The sequence below is a fragment of the Rousettus aegyptiacus genome, unplaced genomic scaffold (genome assembly GCF_014176215.1).
Source record: "Rousettus aegyptiacus isolate mRouAeg1 unplaced genomic scaffold, mRouAeg1.p scaffold_m13_p_17, whole genome shotgun sequence".
Lineage (NCBI taxonomy): Eukaryota > Metazoa > Chordata > Mammalia > Chiroptera > Pteropodidae > Rousettus > Rousettus aegyptiacus.
The window spans coordinates 36,624,977-36,640,367 of NW_023416292.1; the positions used below are offsets into that span (position 1 = coordinate 36,624,977).

At 39.0% G+C, this 15,391-nt stretch overlaps 1 protein-coding gene and 1 pseudogene across 3 annotated transcripts in view; both read right to left on the reverse strand.

The window, feature by feature from the left end:
* The window catches only part of NTNG1 (netrin G1), a 278,672-nt gene that overhangs the window by 107,533 nt on the left and 155,748 nt on the right, over nucleotides 1–15,391 (reverse strand). The window lies entirely within an intron of this gene.
* LOC118612991 lies at nucleotides 4,591–4,709 on the reverse strand (annotated as a pseudogene).

The window sequence follows — 15,391 nt, forward strand, 5'->3', positions numbered from 1 at the left end:
GCTTAGCTCTTGCTTTGACATCCTGCCCTCAGAGAAGCCTCCTTAGGCTACTCCTTCTCATGCTCCATCCCTTACCCTAATTTTTATCATGGTATGTATCACCGCCTGGAATTAGAAAATTTATTGTTTTGCTTATGTCAAGTTCAGTACCTGGCATGTAATAGGTGCCCAGTGAACATTTTAAAGAGTCAGTGTTTCCAAATCATTCTGTTGGCTGGTATAGACCAAGGGGTCACAACCCTAACACTTTCAGTTGCCAGGCAGGTAAGCGTACCCTAAGATAACAAAGTATGGTGCACGAGCAGCAGATATCCAGAAAGTTTAGATTCCATAAAAGCTATTCAAATAAAAACAATTAAAATATTGTGTTGACCAAAAAAAAAGAAAAAAATAGATCTGGGGACTAGTTTGGGCCTGACCTCTTTGGGTTTACATGAATAATTCATTTATAGGTACCAATCAGTACCTAATGGTAGTCAGTTTGGGGGGAAAGTACTGTTTCTAGTAAATATTTATTCCCACTTCTCCCTCTTCCTTTCTTTTGTCTTCTCTTCCTTGATATTTTTCCTTAAGATCTGAAAGTGAATGAGCACAACGTATGTGTTTGATTCTTAGCGACCTAATGATATGAACAGTTACTGCAAATGAAAACATCTGTAGGTTTGCTGATCACTGAAACAGGAAGCTCCAAACTTAAGAACAGTTGTGAAATGTAGAGGGAGGGGCTTGCCAAAGATAGACAGAAAATAGGAAACACCACACTTAACTTCTGGTACCTACTCTCAAGTCTGCAGACAGAGAGAATTCCCAGAGGAATAATCATCTTATAATATGAATAAGGTTAATGAGATATAAAACCTTTTTTTTTGCTAACTAGAACTGCCCACTCTGCATGTATGGTTTCTTCCTGGGAAGCTAAGATTGATCTTAGTGGTTCTGATTCTCTGACGTCCTAACTGGTCTGTGATAGGGTTCAGATTGAGTCAATCTATTATCATCTGCTATTTATATTTCTCTGCAATCAATGTCCATGCCACGTTGCTTCAGGCTGTGATTCACAGTCATAAACTGTGGTTTATATTTATCAACTTCAGTTATGAGAAATATTGGGCAGGCAGGATGTAATTACATTGACATGAGTTACTAGAAGACAAACGGAAGCTCACAGCAGTGACTACAGGAGTCAGGCACATTCTCCCCATAAGCTCAGTCTCCGTGTCCAAATCTAGAGCTCCCCAGCATCGAGGTGGCTGAAATTTTTTGTGTTTTTAGAAGCCCTGTTCATGTTTCCACCAAGTTGAAATAGCATTTTGTAATAGAGATGTCAGCATTTTCAACTGTACTTTGTGATTCTTTTGCAAGACAATGACAAGCTTCGTAGGAGTTTGCCATCATTTAGACTAATTTATGGTGGGGCTGTCAAGCCTTGAATTAACAGGGAAGACCTAGCAAAAACTAATCTGTCAGTTCAAGGCACAGACCTCAATCCTTTAATCACAGCTAAACTCTTTTACTTCTGGGGCACTAAAGCTGTCCTCACAGCAGGATGTTATGGCAAGTTTATAGTCTCTAAAGGATAGAAATATTATCAAATTTCAGCTCAATTATGTGTTTTCAAGCAATATCAGCTTGTAGATATCGCTAAAATCTTTTGCCTTTTTTTTCCTGGAAAGATTTCATTATCATCTTAAGGTGCTTTTCAGAATTCATTATTTTTAAAACAGACATTCTAATTTAGGCTTTTTTTTCATAGGGTATTACTTTGAAAACAGATGACTAAATTTTCAGTGGGCTAGATCAACACTAGGAAGGCAGCAAATTAATTGGAGATAAAGAAATATGTGACTACTGACAGACTCATCCACAACAAAAGAACACAAAGCCCCCACCTGTGACCAAACCTATATGTAAGTGGCCGTTTCCTACTGATTAATTCTAATTAATCACAGGGAATCACAGACGTTAAAAATTTAAAAACCCATATCAAATTGCAAGTCTATTGGCACCATTTTTCCATCAGCTGTTTGCTTACTCCATGTCTCTTTGTCACATTTTGGTAATTCTTGGTGTATTTCAAACTTTTTCATTATTATTATATTTATTATAATGATCTGTGATCAGTGATCTTTGATGCTTTTATAGTAATTGCTTGTGGGTGCCATGAACCATGCCCAGATAAGATGGTGAAGTTGATCAATGTTGTGTGCATTCTGACTGCCACTGTCTGGCCATTTCCCCGTCTCTCTCCTACTTCTCAGGCTTCCCTCTTCTCTGAGACACAGCAATATTGAAATTAGGCCAATTAATAACCCTATCATGGCCTCTGAGTGTTTAAAGTGAAGGGAAGCATTGTACGTCTCTTATTTAGAATAAATAGCTAGAAATGATTAAGCTTAGTGAGAAAGGCATATTGAAAGCCGAGATAGGGTGAAATCTCAGCCTCTTGTACCAAACAGTTAGGCAAGTTATGAATGCAAAGGAGAAAGTCTGGAAGGAAATTAAAAGTGCTACTCCAGCGAACACATGAATGATAAGAAAGCAAAACAGCGTAAATGATGATCTGAAGAAAGTTCTAGTGGTCCAGATAGAAGATCAAATGGGTCACATTGTTCCTTTAAGCCAAAGCCTAATTCAGAGCAAGACTCTCTCTTCAGTTCTGTGAAAGCTGAGAGAGGTGAGGAAGCTGTAGAAGGAAAGAAGCCATCTCCGCAACATAAAAAAGTGCAAGAGGAAGCAGCAAGTGCTGCTGGAGAAGCTGCGGCAAGTTATCAGGAAGATCCAGCAAAGATAATTAAAGAAGGCGGATACACTAAACAACAGGTTTTCAATGTAGATGCAACAGCCTTATATTGGAAGGAGATCCACCTAGGACTTTCATAGGGAGAGAGGAGAAGTCAATGCCTAGTTTCAAAGTTTCAAAGGACAGGCTGACTCTCTTGCTAGGGGCTAATGAAGCTGGTGATTTTCAGCTAAGTTAATGTTGACCCACCATTCCGAAAGTCCTATGGCTCTTAAGAATTACTTTAAATCTACTCTGCCTGTGTTCTGTAAATGGAACCAAAAAGCCTGTACGATAGTACATCTATTCACAACATGGTTTACTGAATAATTTAAGCCCACTGTTGAGATCTGCTCAGAAGAAAAGATTTCTTTCAAAATACTACTGCTCATTGACAATGAACGTGGTTACCCAAGAGCTCTGATGGAGCTGTACAACGAGATGAATGTTGTTTTCATGCCCAGTCATGCAACGTCAACTCCGTAGCCCATGAATCAAGGAGTAATTTTGATTTTTAAGTCTTATTATTTAAAAATACATTTAGTAAGGTTGTAGCTGCCATGTAGGTAGTTAGTCCTCTGATGGATCTCGGCAAAGTAAATGAAAAACCTTCTGGAAAGGATTTGCCATTCTAGATATTATTACAAGTATTTATGATTCAAAGGAAGTGTCAAAATATCAATATTAATAGGAGTTTGGGAGTTCGGAAGAAGTTGATTTCAACTCTCATGGATAACTTTGAGGGCTTTAAGATTTTAGTGGGGGAAGTAACTGCAGATGTGGTAGAAACAGCATGAGAACTAGAATTAGTGCTGCAGATGGGACCGAATTGCTGCATCTCATGATAAAACTTAAAACAGATGAGGAGTTGCTTCTTATCGATGCACAAGGAAAGTGATCTCTTGAAGTGGAATCTACTCCTGGTGAAAATGCTGTAAAGACTATTGAAATGACAACAAAGGATTTAGAATATGACATAAACTTAGCTGATAAGCAGCTTCGAGAGGGTCGAGTCCAGTTTTGAAAGAAGTTCTACGGTGGGTAAAGGCTATCAAAAAGCATTACATGCTACAGAAAAATTGTGAACGTAAAAGTCAATCGATGCAGCAAATTCGTGTTATTTTAAGAACTTGCCACAGCCACCCCTGCCTTTGGCACCCCACCCTGCCTGATCGGTCAGCAGCCATTGACACTGAGGTGAGACCCGCCACTGGCAAAAAGGTTAGGACTTGCTGGAGGTTCAGATGATGGTTAGTATTTTTTAGCAATAAAATATTTTAAAATTAAGGTCTGTACATTGTATTTTTAGACATAATGCTTTTGTACACTTAATAGAGTACATTATAGTGTAAATATGATTTTCTATGCACCAGGAAACTAAAAAATGTCTGTGACTCATTTTATTGCAATATTTATTTTATTACGGTGGTCTGGAACCAACCGGCGATATCTGAGGTATGCCTGTAAATCACATCGGGGTCCTCTAGTAGTCAAGAGAGTAATATTTTCTCCCAATTACTATTTTTCCCCACAAAAATGAAAAGTCTGTATCCTTGATATTTAGTTTCAGATATTGCATATTGTTGTATCTAAAATCTCTGTTGCATTCTCAAGACATGCACACGTTTTCTCACAGTGTTTAAAATGGAATTTGCAACAATAGTTCATTTTATTTATTTATTTATTTATTTATTTATTTACTTACTTACTTACTTACTTACTTACTTACTTACTTACTTTAGGGGAGGCAACCCTTAGTTGACCTTACAGATTGCAAGGACCTCGTTAGCTTACAATCTCTTATTATTTTACGTCTAGAGCACCTAATCTTCCTAGTTGGTCTCCCATCCAAATACTAACCAGGCCCGACCCTACTTAGTTTCCGAGATCAGATGGGATCGGGCTTGTTCAGGGTGGCATGGCCGTAGACAATAATAGTTCATTTTAAATCCTATATATTTCAAAATCTTAATCATATATTTGAATGGAATTATCCATTATTTAAGAAAAGTCAAAAATTTAGAAGAAGTAATTTGACTTACATAGTAGAGTAACATATAATGCTATAAATTCTACTGTTAAGAGTTTGTAAATGTTCTTAGATATATGAAGCAAAGTGCCACTTCAACATTCTATCTAACTGACTTCATGTATATTTCAATAGTTTCCAATCAATATTTTCCTTTATAATCACATATAATTCAAAAGCTAAGGACCAGATATAGCCTGTCATAAATAATTGACAGTTGTCACTGTGAAAAACAAAGTGTTAAAAACTGCTAACAAAAGCAATATGTTTATATTTTATGTTAAAAAAATATATTTTCCCAGTTCCTCTCCATCTCTGTTAGCTTTTAAAGCCAGGCCCTCCTCATTCTTTCAGTGTTCACTTTGCGATTCAGGCTATCTCGTCATTTCTCAATTGTTTCTATTAGACTAGTCAAGTAAAAGATGAAATTACTTCAAGTTCCAAGGAACTATAAAATATCTGTGAAATAAATGAAGTAGTTAAAATTAAAACCGGGCTAAGCTTATATACCTGTGTGGAGATTCTGGAGCCCAAGACTTATAAGAAACAGATATTAGGACTAAAGTATCCAGAAAAGATGTCATAATTTCGAATTATTTTTATCCTCTTTTCTTTCCAGTGCTTACTGCATAGATGCTTTTCTCTCTGGCCCAATTAAGCACAAGTTTGGAGATTTGTTTTTGTTGATATGACTCAGTGAGGTCGACCCACTAGAATGGATCTGGCCAGCAGAAAAGAACATCCTCCAAATAGCACTGTTATGCTGTAGGCTGGTGCTCTGTGACCTAGGAAGGAAACTATGCCAGCAGTTGCTGGATCCAATTCTGACTGGGGTGGGGCCTGCCAGAGAAGACACTTACAAATCCTAATTGTTGGCCTGAGAAGTGTTGTTTGGTTAGGAATTGCTGATATTGGTTCAGAGAAGAGAGGCTAGGAAAAATCCTCCCCAGCATTTACCTTGTCTACCAATTCCCAAAGGACTGAATTCTTATTTTCCGATGACTTGACACACTTCAAAAAATAACCCAACTCTTCCTTGGGAGGTTTCTTAACAATTCATTAATTCATTCAATAAACATTTGTTGAGAACATACTCTTTACTAGGTATATTCTAGGTCAACGTTTTTCAATCTTCTCTGCTCATTTAAATTTCCTAAAGAGCTTTTAAATAAGCCTGTCAGGCTCCATGCCAGATACACAGTCATTGGACATGCTTCTAAGTGTAACCAGGATCGAGGAACACTTTCTAGACACTGAGGTTATGGAGGTGAACAGAATAGACTACCATGCGCTCATGGTACTTACATTTTAGTGAAGAAGATAGCCCAAAATATTTATAAAGACTTTTGTTTCTGCCATTATGGCAGTCTAGAACACACTAGAACCTTCTTACAATGCCAGATCTAAAAATACTTAGTAAACACTTTGGAGACTGCAAAAGAGCATAGAAAATCCATGAGAGTCAAGAATAAACCCTGAAACCTCGGAGAGCAGGTAAGCATTGAAGCTACTGAGTTAGTAGATTTGTGGCCTAGAGCTCAAGGTGTTGGTGGTGGTACTGGAGTTACACTGGTTCTGGGACAAGATCTTGAGCCCTGTGGATCAAAGTCAACCCTGAATAAAGGTGGAACTCGGAAGGGGTTAGGTCCTGGTGAGAAAGGGTAAATTAATGTGTATGTGCACATACACACATAGTCATTCCCACAGCCATGCTCCCTGTAAATGCTCCAGGGTCAGTTGGCAAGGAAAGTTATTTTTCTTGGCTTGGCTCTAGGTAGCAGTTAAAGCGAACACATATCTGATTTCTGCATTCACGGCCCAGCCCTCGAGTCGAGGGTCCTGGTGTTTGGATATGTCTTATTTGCATGATCCTGAAAACTGTAAGGTACAAATTTTAACTTGAAATAGACTTGGGTCTATGTTGTCCCAAGGTGCCTGAAAGAAAAAGGATAACCTATTTTATTCTTTTAAGAATTGCTATAGGTAGAGGACTATCATTTCTAAGAATAAAAAAATCACAAAGCTCATAGAAAACAAACTATCATATATGAGAATCCGTGGAAAAAGTTAAAAGAAAAAAACAGACATACAAAGACTTCAGAAGTTGGAATAACCGTATCAAATAGAAAATATGTATGTTTAATAGCCTTACGAAATAAAGAGAAACTTGAAAACACAAGTGGGGAATAGGAGACTATCAAAAATGATCAGGCAGTTTTGAAAAAAAGATGCAACTGTAGAAATAAAAGATATACTCATTGAAATAAAAACTTCAATGAGAGTTTTATATAGAGTAACCCAATATAAGACAGAATTAGCCCTGAACATCAAAAGGAAAGGAGATGGATGTTATATACTAATTCTTCGAAGAACCCCATGAGGCTAGTTATTATTCCTACATTACCGACGTGGAAAATACAGTTCAGAGAGACAAGGCATTTTCTTAAGTTACAGAGATAGCAGATAATGGAGAAATAGATTTGAACCCAGTCTACCCAACTACGAAGATGACCACTAAGTAATATGAAGCTCTGGTGTGGCCACTCTGCTCTCACTCTAAAACTGCTCTTCCGGCTTGCTCTGTCTTGTTCTTTTTTATTTTGCTCTCTCCCATTTATCCCTAACATATGTTATGGCTGCTTCTGCTACATCATTTTCCAGGGTCAGTACACGCCTAAAGAAAGGAAGGTTTTTGTTTTTTTCAAGGGTAGGAAAGCGATGATGACAGGGATGGGGATACTGAGACTGCAGTGTGGCTTTTTGAACTCCTACTGTGTGTGGGTTCTTTACAAATGCAAATACAAGATAAGAAAGTCCTGGCTGTTATGGGCACAAGATTAAAGATACAGCTAAGCAATTTGGAAGGGATGTGTTAAATAAAGATTGCCTTGCAATAACTTCCAAATGCTATTCTGGTCCCCTAAGCCTGATCAAAGCTTCTTTTTAAACCAGGCACTGAACGTTTTATCTTGGATATAAATTTTTCACTTGTTTTGACGTCTCTGAAGATTTTTTTAAAAACTTGCCAAAAAAAAAATCTAAATATATAATAGATTTGTGAGTGCACCTTGAGAGAAATGTATTCTCGATCCCGAACAGCCATCCCAGCCCGTGTAGTCACGCTGTCATCAAAGGAAGGGGCCACACACAGGTGAGCGTCTGTGCTGCTCCCTGGAACACACTTTCAGAGCAGAGCAAACCTTCACCCAGACTCCAGGCTGTTCTCAAATGAGCGATCTTTTGCTCCAGCCTGCAACCTCCAAGAGTGCCAAAATGGCTTACTCAAGCCTCGTTTTGCTTCTGGACAGCCATCTGTCCTAAACTCATACTCAGAGTCAAAGAAATGTAATTTCCTCATAGGGTCAATGTCTAGGGAGCGATCTTTTCCCAGAGCTGTATTACTGATGGAGAAAACCTCTGACCTCTCTCTAGGTTGGCTGCTGTTTAGTATGTCTTAGTGTCAGACCTTTCTCCTTTATGAAACCCAGGCAAGTCAGACCGCAACACATCAGCCACACAGGCAGAGAGACTCCAGACCCCAACCCGAATCCAGGCATCTAGCATGTGTCCTTTTCATGTGTGTTTTTTCTGATGTCTTGAGGCCTGAGCGTCTCCAGGAAACCTCTTCTCAGAAAAAGAGATCAGCAAATTACACAGTCGAAGCCAGATTAGTCAAGAAAACTCGCAGTTCTAAGAAGACTATCTCCTTGGTCTGGAATCGAGGAGATAGTCTGGCTCACCATGTCAGATGCATGATCCTGGATTGAAAAGAGTTTGATTCAGAAAGTTTTTAAAAGAAAAGGATAGCAGAAATCTAGGGCAGGCAGAGCACACTTTTCATATGGGGTTTAGTTGAGGGGAAAGATCCTTCACGGCACTTAAAAGATTGGATTTAGACCATGGCCAGTGAGGGCGGTTATCGGTCTGCAGGTGGGTTTTCTAGATCAGTGGTTCTGGGCTGATGGGGTTGCCACTGTGAGCAAGATGAAATGCCATCTGACATCGCCGTTCCAGGAAACTGCCATTTCGAAGGAGAATGACAAAGTCACTTGCTTTCCCTCCTGGTTGTGTTTGTGACTCCTACGCCACGGCGGATACAACTGTCTAGTGCCCAGCTGAGCACGCTGCCTTCCAGCATGATCTGCAGAACTTCGAAAACCACCCTCTGGGCTCCTTTGGGTTCATACGAAGAACAATAAGGGTTGGAGGTTTTGAGTATTACATAACAACAAGCAGTTCCTGCTCATAACCTGTTTTAAAATGTTTGCTCCCTTGTTTGTTAATACCTAATTCTGGCATCATGCAGTGTATAGTTCAGAAACCTGAAACTACCCAGATTTTCCAAAAGCTTTTGAACACTGGATTTTAATTCGCAGATAAATAAATGACTAACTCAAACATTTAACGAGATTTTCGTGATCGGATTTGCAACGTAAGGTGATCCCTATTCTCCCAGAACGATTGAGTCTTATCTTTCTTAGAAAGACAGAAATATTATGACATTTTGGAACTACCCCATGAAGATCAGTGTTTGAATGGTGTGAGACTGCTTCTCCTGATAGCAAAATAAAAGATATTGCTTTGATCTGTTTTAAAGAAAATGAGATATTTTATTCACAAATCAGCTTTTTCTGCTGTTTTAAAGCAGAATATCACATTGTAAAGGGGGAAGGGAAGGTTTAAAAAATTGTCCTTATAATGGAGAATAAATAAGCGCCTGCCTTCGCCTACCTAGACAGCTTCAACTTTATGGCTCAGAGGAGTTTTCAGAACCAAAGTGAAATAAGTATTTTGGAATGGAGGACATCGCCAGGATCAAAAAGTATTAAGGGAAGGTTTGGAATTCCTCTTTGCATCTCTAAGACATCTTTGGGCCCAAGAAGAGGGCCCAAATCTCAAAAACACAACAGAGTGACAAGTTTGCTGACAAACACCTCGTCAAGTGGATGTGAAAAAAATTAAAGCGCCGACAGATGGAACGTGTCTGCACGCCCTCCCTGCTGCGGTGTGTGTCACCGAATGTCAGCGGCATGCACTGGGAGGCCCCGCAGGGTCCTGCCTTCAGGAAGGAGAGCAGTAATGACCCAAATGCACTTCTCTGCACAAAAGGCTCAAGGTTGACGAACGCCATGTCGGCAGCTGGCTTTTGTTGCCTCTTCCTATTTCCTTAGGTACCCTGTCTCTCCTAGAAAAAAACGACAAAACAAAACAACACACACACACACACACACACACACACACACACACACACACACACACACACAACCCCCAGGAAATCAGGCCATAATTTCGGATCAGAGAAACTTTCCATTTAGATTTCCATAAAAACATAAAAACTTTGGTAAATATCATCTGTAGGTTTAAAGAATCAATCCTCCTGTCCTTGTTAAGTGGGAATATGAATTAGTGAATTTTTCCAAACATTAGCATTAAAAACAATAAATGTGCCTCTATGATAAAGTTTTCCTTTTGGAGGGGAAAAAAGTAACAAAATCTAAACTAAATTACGGTGGCATTCTGGGAACCAAAGTGGTACTATAGCTCAATAAACTAATGTAATTAGACGACCTAATGTAATTAGAGAATTTTTTTTTTCCAGGCCTCGAATCTAAAGCATGGGCTTTGTAAAGGCTCAAGATCGTTGTTAGAACCCAATTCAATATTCGAGCTTCTCAGATTCACAGCCAGCACACTTTGCCTTTAAGGTACGGCTCGTTTGATTATCACTCCAGTCTCCCGTCTCGGAATGGTTTTGTGTAACTTTCAAGTGCAGCGGTGGTTTGGAAACTGACAAGTGTTCATTTTGAAATGGAGTCATCAAATGCCTGCAGCTTTCAGGAGCCTCCTCTTTTCATGAGAACAAACAAAGGGAAATGTTTTTAGTACAAAATCCCTTTTTAACAAATAAAAAGCTTGTATTGCACTGCGGGGTTGCCCACCTCCACAAAGCCCTGGCTCTCTTCGGTGGCCCTCAGAAGCAAGCTTTTCATTGTGTAATTCATCCAGGGATAGATATCTGCTGGGCTAATGAGCTCTCCTGCAGCCTCTTCTCCCGCAGGCGAATACCCAAAAGCACAGTCTTAAATCAGATACTGTTAAAGCCAAAATAGAGAGGAACAGGGGACAGAAACGGGGAAAAAAAAAAGTAGGGTCGAGAAAACCAAGTTAGCAGGAGGCCAATGATCGTACATCACATCTGGCCTCAGTGAAGTTGTGTGCCTGAAGATTTTCATCCACACGGTTAATTTCTAAGCTTGTTCCTTCATGGCCAAGGTTCTATTTTGAGTGTCGCATCATTTGAGCACATCTTCAATGGATATTAATGCAATAGATCATCATGGCAGCTGGCTCTTAAATATACTGATAGCAGCCTTGACCGGGAACTGATTAGAAAGGGCAGGATTAAGGAGCATTCCCTTTTCTCCAGAAAGTGGAGCACGACATTGGAAACCTGAAGGCTCTGATTCCTGTCCCATTACTAATTTCCCCATGTTTTACACTGTCACTGGTGAGTCCAGCGGATATTATTAGGAAGCCGTGTGACAGCATCTAATAAAGTATGTTGGGAGAGAAATCATGTCTCCCCTTTGCACTGATGATCTTTTGGGGAAATACAGTGTTGTGGATTACGGGAGGTGGAGGTTACAAACACTGATGGTACCCACAGCAATTCATCATCAGCCTGCAACTTGCCAGTGATCTACAGCTATAAAGGAATAGCTTCCAGGAGGGACAGAATGGAGGGTCTGTCTTATTCGTGTTCGTAAAGATGTTCTAGAGAGGACCATCTGATTATTTATCGGCTGTTCTCAATCCTTGAACATGATTTTAGGACTATGCAGGTTTCTGTGCCGTGAGAGATGCCTCTGTAGGATTTTCTGCCTTGAGAAGTGTCCAATGGGTTGCGTTGAAAAAGTGGAGACTGTGTTACGAGGGGTTTAGGGATGAACGTGTGGAATTCAAAAGGCTAGGGGAGGTATTAATAATGTTGGGGTTAACAGAGTCAGCTCGTTTTAGAAATCTGGTATTTGAGTTTTTCAACATTATCCAAAGTAGGTTTACCACATTCTTTTTAACAAACTCTCCAGCACACAGCAGATGGTTCCTCTATTAACAACCATTTGCATTTAACATATTGCAATGATTTATGTACCACATGCCACTGAGCAAAGCAAAAACATTCAGTAGCAACTAATTAGTTAAGTGTAAAGACACATATCTCCAAGAAAAGAGCCCTCCTCTATGTTTTACATTTTTTATTGTTTCCTGTTTCATTTGTGTAAAGTACTTAAGTTTGAACTATGGCATTCGTCTTACAATTATGGTGATGCTGAAATTATGGTTCTATTAATGCTTCAATCACACTTTTTTGTCTATTCAGGAGGTTATCATTTGCATGTCACATTTCCCTGGGCACTGATAAATCAGCCACATTTTGTCTTTAAATGTCAGAATGCTTGTATGTTATTCTCAAACCCACAAAAATGCTTACTTTAAGAAGTCACTTAGCCTTTAAAACAGAACACACACACACACTATACACACACACATATGTATATATATGTATGTATATATGTATATATATTATATTAGAGATGAAATAAGACGACTAGTCAAAAAAGGTGATTTATGAAGTGATAGTTTCAATTGGGCTTCAAAAGTTTTTTCTTAACACATAATTCTTTTTGCATCTTATCTTCTTCGCTAAGTTGCCCACTGTAGCAAGTTCACATAATTTTTCCTTCACCTGCTAACCCTCTGCTTCAATTCCCTCACAGCTCATGGTTTTGTCTTTAAACAGGATGTGCTTCTTCAGTTGGTGACCCCTGAACCTCCCCAGCACAGAAGGGTTTGGCTGCCTTTCAAAAGCATATTCCCTGAAGCCAGAGGAAAAACAGACCTAAAGATGGCATTAGTTATTGCATTCTATGAAAAAGAAATCCCAGACTCTTTTTCTGTCTTAGATGATCCTGAGACATTTTCTTCTTTTTTTTCTGACCAGCAGGGTCAACGGACATTATGATACTGTGTGTCAAGGTGACAGTGTTAGGATTGTGGGATGAAACAATGAATCTTTTATAACTACAGTTTCCATTCTCAAGAGGCCTCCATGCAAAGTGTCAGAGTAGGCCATCCATCATCGTGAGGATGACTGCGCGTCGCGACCCAGAGGAAATGGGTATAGTACGACTGCATTTATCCAGAACTCAAGGAGCCAAGCATAGAAAACCTGAACTAGCTCTGCTCTTTTTGCCATTCCCAGTTTCCAGTTTCATGGAGATCTCTACCAGGGAAGAACTCTAGAACGACAGTAAGGATAAATTTAACGTGTTGAAGTCTTTCAAGGGAAGGGAAGCAAGACAGATAACGTAAGTGCATTAATGAAGGTACGAGAGAGTATGAATTATTTATTAGTATAAATATAAACTCAGTCTAGCAATATAGAAAAGGGGAGTTTGTAGAAGTAAAACTATTAATGATTAATAATGACAGGGCCAATATGTTATTGTGAGAATAATAAAAAATAATTGAAAACAAAGAAGAAAGCAAAACCGCTTTCGAGAGCATAATATTCCATTGTAACTACCGCTCCTGGGGCATTATAATAACCACCATTTATTTAACACATACTTGCATTTTGTATAAATTAATAATCCTTAAAATAACTCACCAGCGTGGGTACATTTGTTCCATCTTATAGATAAGGGAGACTAACACTCTGAGACATTTAACTTATGTAACTTTTCTGACGTCTATAGAGTAGCAAGTGGAGAAGCTGGGATTTGAATCCAGGTCCATCTTGCTTCAAACCACCCTTCAAACCACTCTCCGCTGCCTCTCCATGTAAACCAGAGCCCGTTAACAAGCATGTGCCTCAACTCATTATTTTCTCATTTTCATTTGTGTCAAAAACTCAACTGTGGTATGTAATTTCCTCTGGCATCTTGTTTTGGTGGGAAAATAATACTGGAATCTTTACCTATGCTGTTGTTAGCAGCAAAATCTAATAGAATGATCGATATCAAGGAAAGAAGCAGATGATCAAGTTCCAAAGAAGCCTCTTGGTTTCAACTCATCAATGCTAAGCAAATATTAAATGTGTAACCCTAAGAGACATCCTTTTGCTTCGGCAGGGCTCTTGTTTTCCATAAATAACATTTATGTTTAATGAAAACAGGATTAACTTTGTATTGAAAATTGAGCCTGTCATTCAGTCTGATTAAACAGCATGTGGTATTACAAATCCACATTTTACTCAATATTTCTGTGTGTTTGGAACCAACTCTACTGTGAATACATTTTCTGAATATACCTATATTAGGGAAAGGAGAACAGAAATGTGTCTCTCTGAGTGTGTATGATTACTAAAATAGGGCATTGGGTATTTTTAATTACTAGATAATATGCAACCATTTTTAACTGTTGATAAAAACAATTTCATATGGTTCGACCTAACACATGGAGGTAACTGTTCAGAAATAACCTCAAAGAGGGAAAGAATATCAGAAGGTCCTCCAGAAAGCTCCCTCCCTCTAAGAGGTCTTCTTCCTCCAACTCCTCCCTGCTGTTGCCATAGCAACCTTATGCATGTCTCCATCACTGTAAGCAGATGACATTGCTTTATACTTTAACTTGTGAAATGTCTGTCAATCCATCCAGATGGTAGCAACTTGAGGACAGGGACTGTGGCTTTTCACCTTTGTATCTCCTGCAATTGGCGCACTGCTAGAAACTAGTAGGCACTAAATATTTGAGCGCTCACATTTATTAGTATAGTATTTTGCATTTTTCAACATTCTCAAAAGGGAGGTAAGGTAGGCACAGTAGTCCCCTTGTCTGTAGTTTTGCTTCCGATGTGGTCAACTGGGGTCTGAAAATATTAAATGGAAAATCCCAGAAATAAACAATTCATAAGTTTTAAATTATGTGCTGCTCCGAGTAGCTAATGAAATCTCACTCCATCCCATTCCGTCCTGCCCGGACAAGAATCATCTCTTGGTCCAACGTCCTCACTCTGTACACCTACCCACTGGTTAGTTACTTAGTAGCCGTCTCAGTTACCAAGTCGACTGCAGCAGTATGGCAGCTCTTGTGTTCAAATAACCCTTATTTTACTTAACAATGGACCCAAAGCACAAGACCAGTGAAGCTGGCAATTCGGACATTCCAAAAAAGAAACTGTAAAGAGCTTCCTTTAAGTGAAAAGGTGAAAGTTCTCAGCTTAATAAGGCATTTTATCATCTTATATCGTCACAAGAAGGGAGATACAATATAGTAAGCCACATAATTTGTACTACAGTTACTATTATAATTGTTCTATATTATTATTAGTTATTGTTGTTAACCTCTTACTCTGTCTAATTTATAAATTAAACGTATAAATTTATACATTTATAAATCATGGGTTTGTACGTATAGGAATAAACAAAGAGCGGATATAGGGTTTGGTACTACATGTGGCTTCAGGCATCCACTGGGGGTCTTGGAACTTCTCCCCTTTGCATAGGGCGGGGGACTACTGTCCTTTTATTTCTCACGTTACAATTTTGGGATTAGAATCCATGTGATTCGGTTCCCAGTTA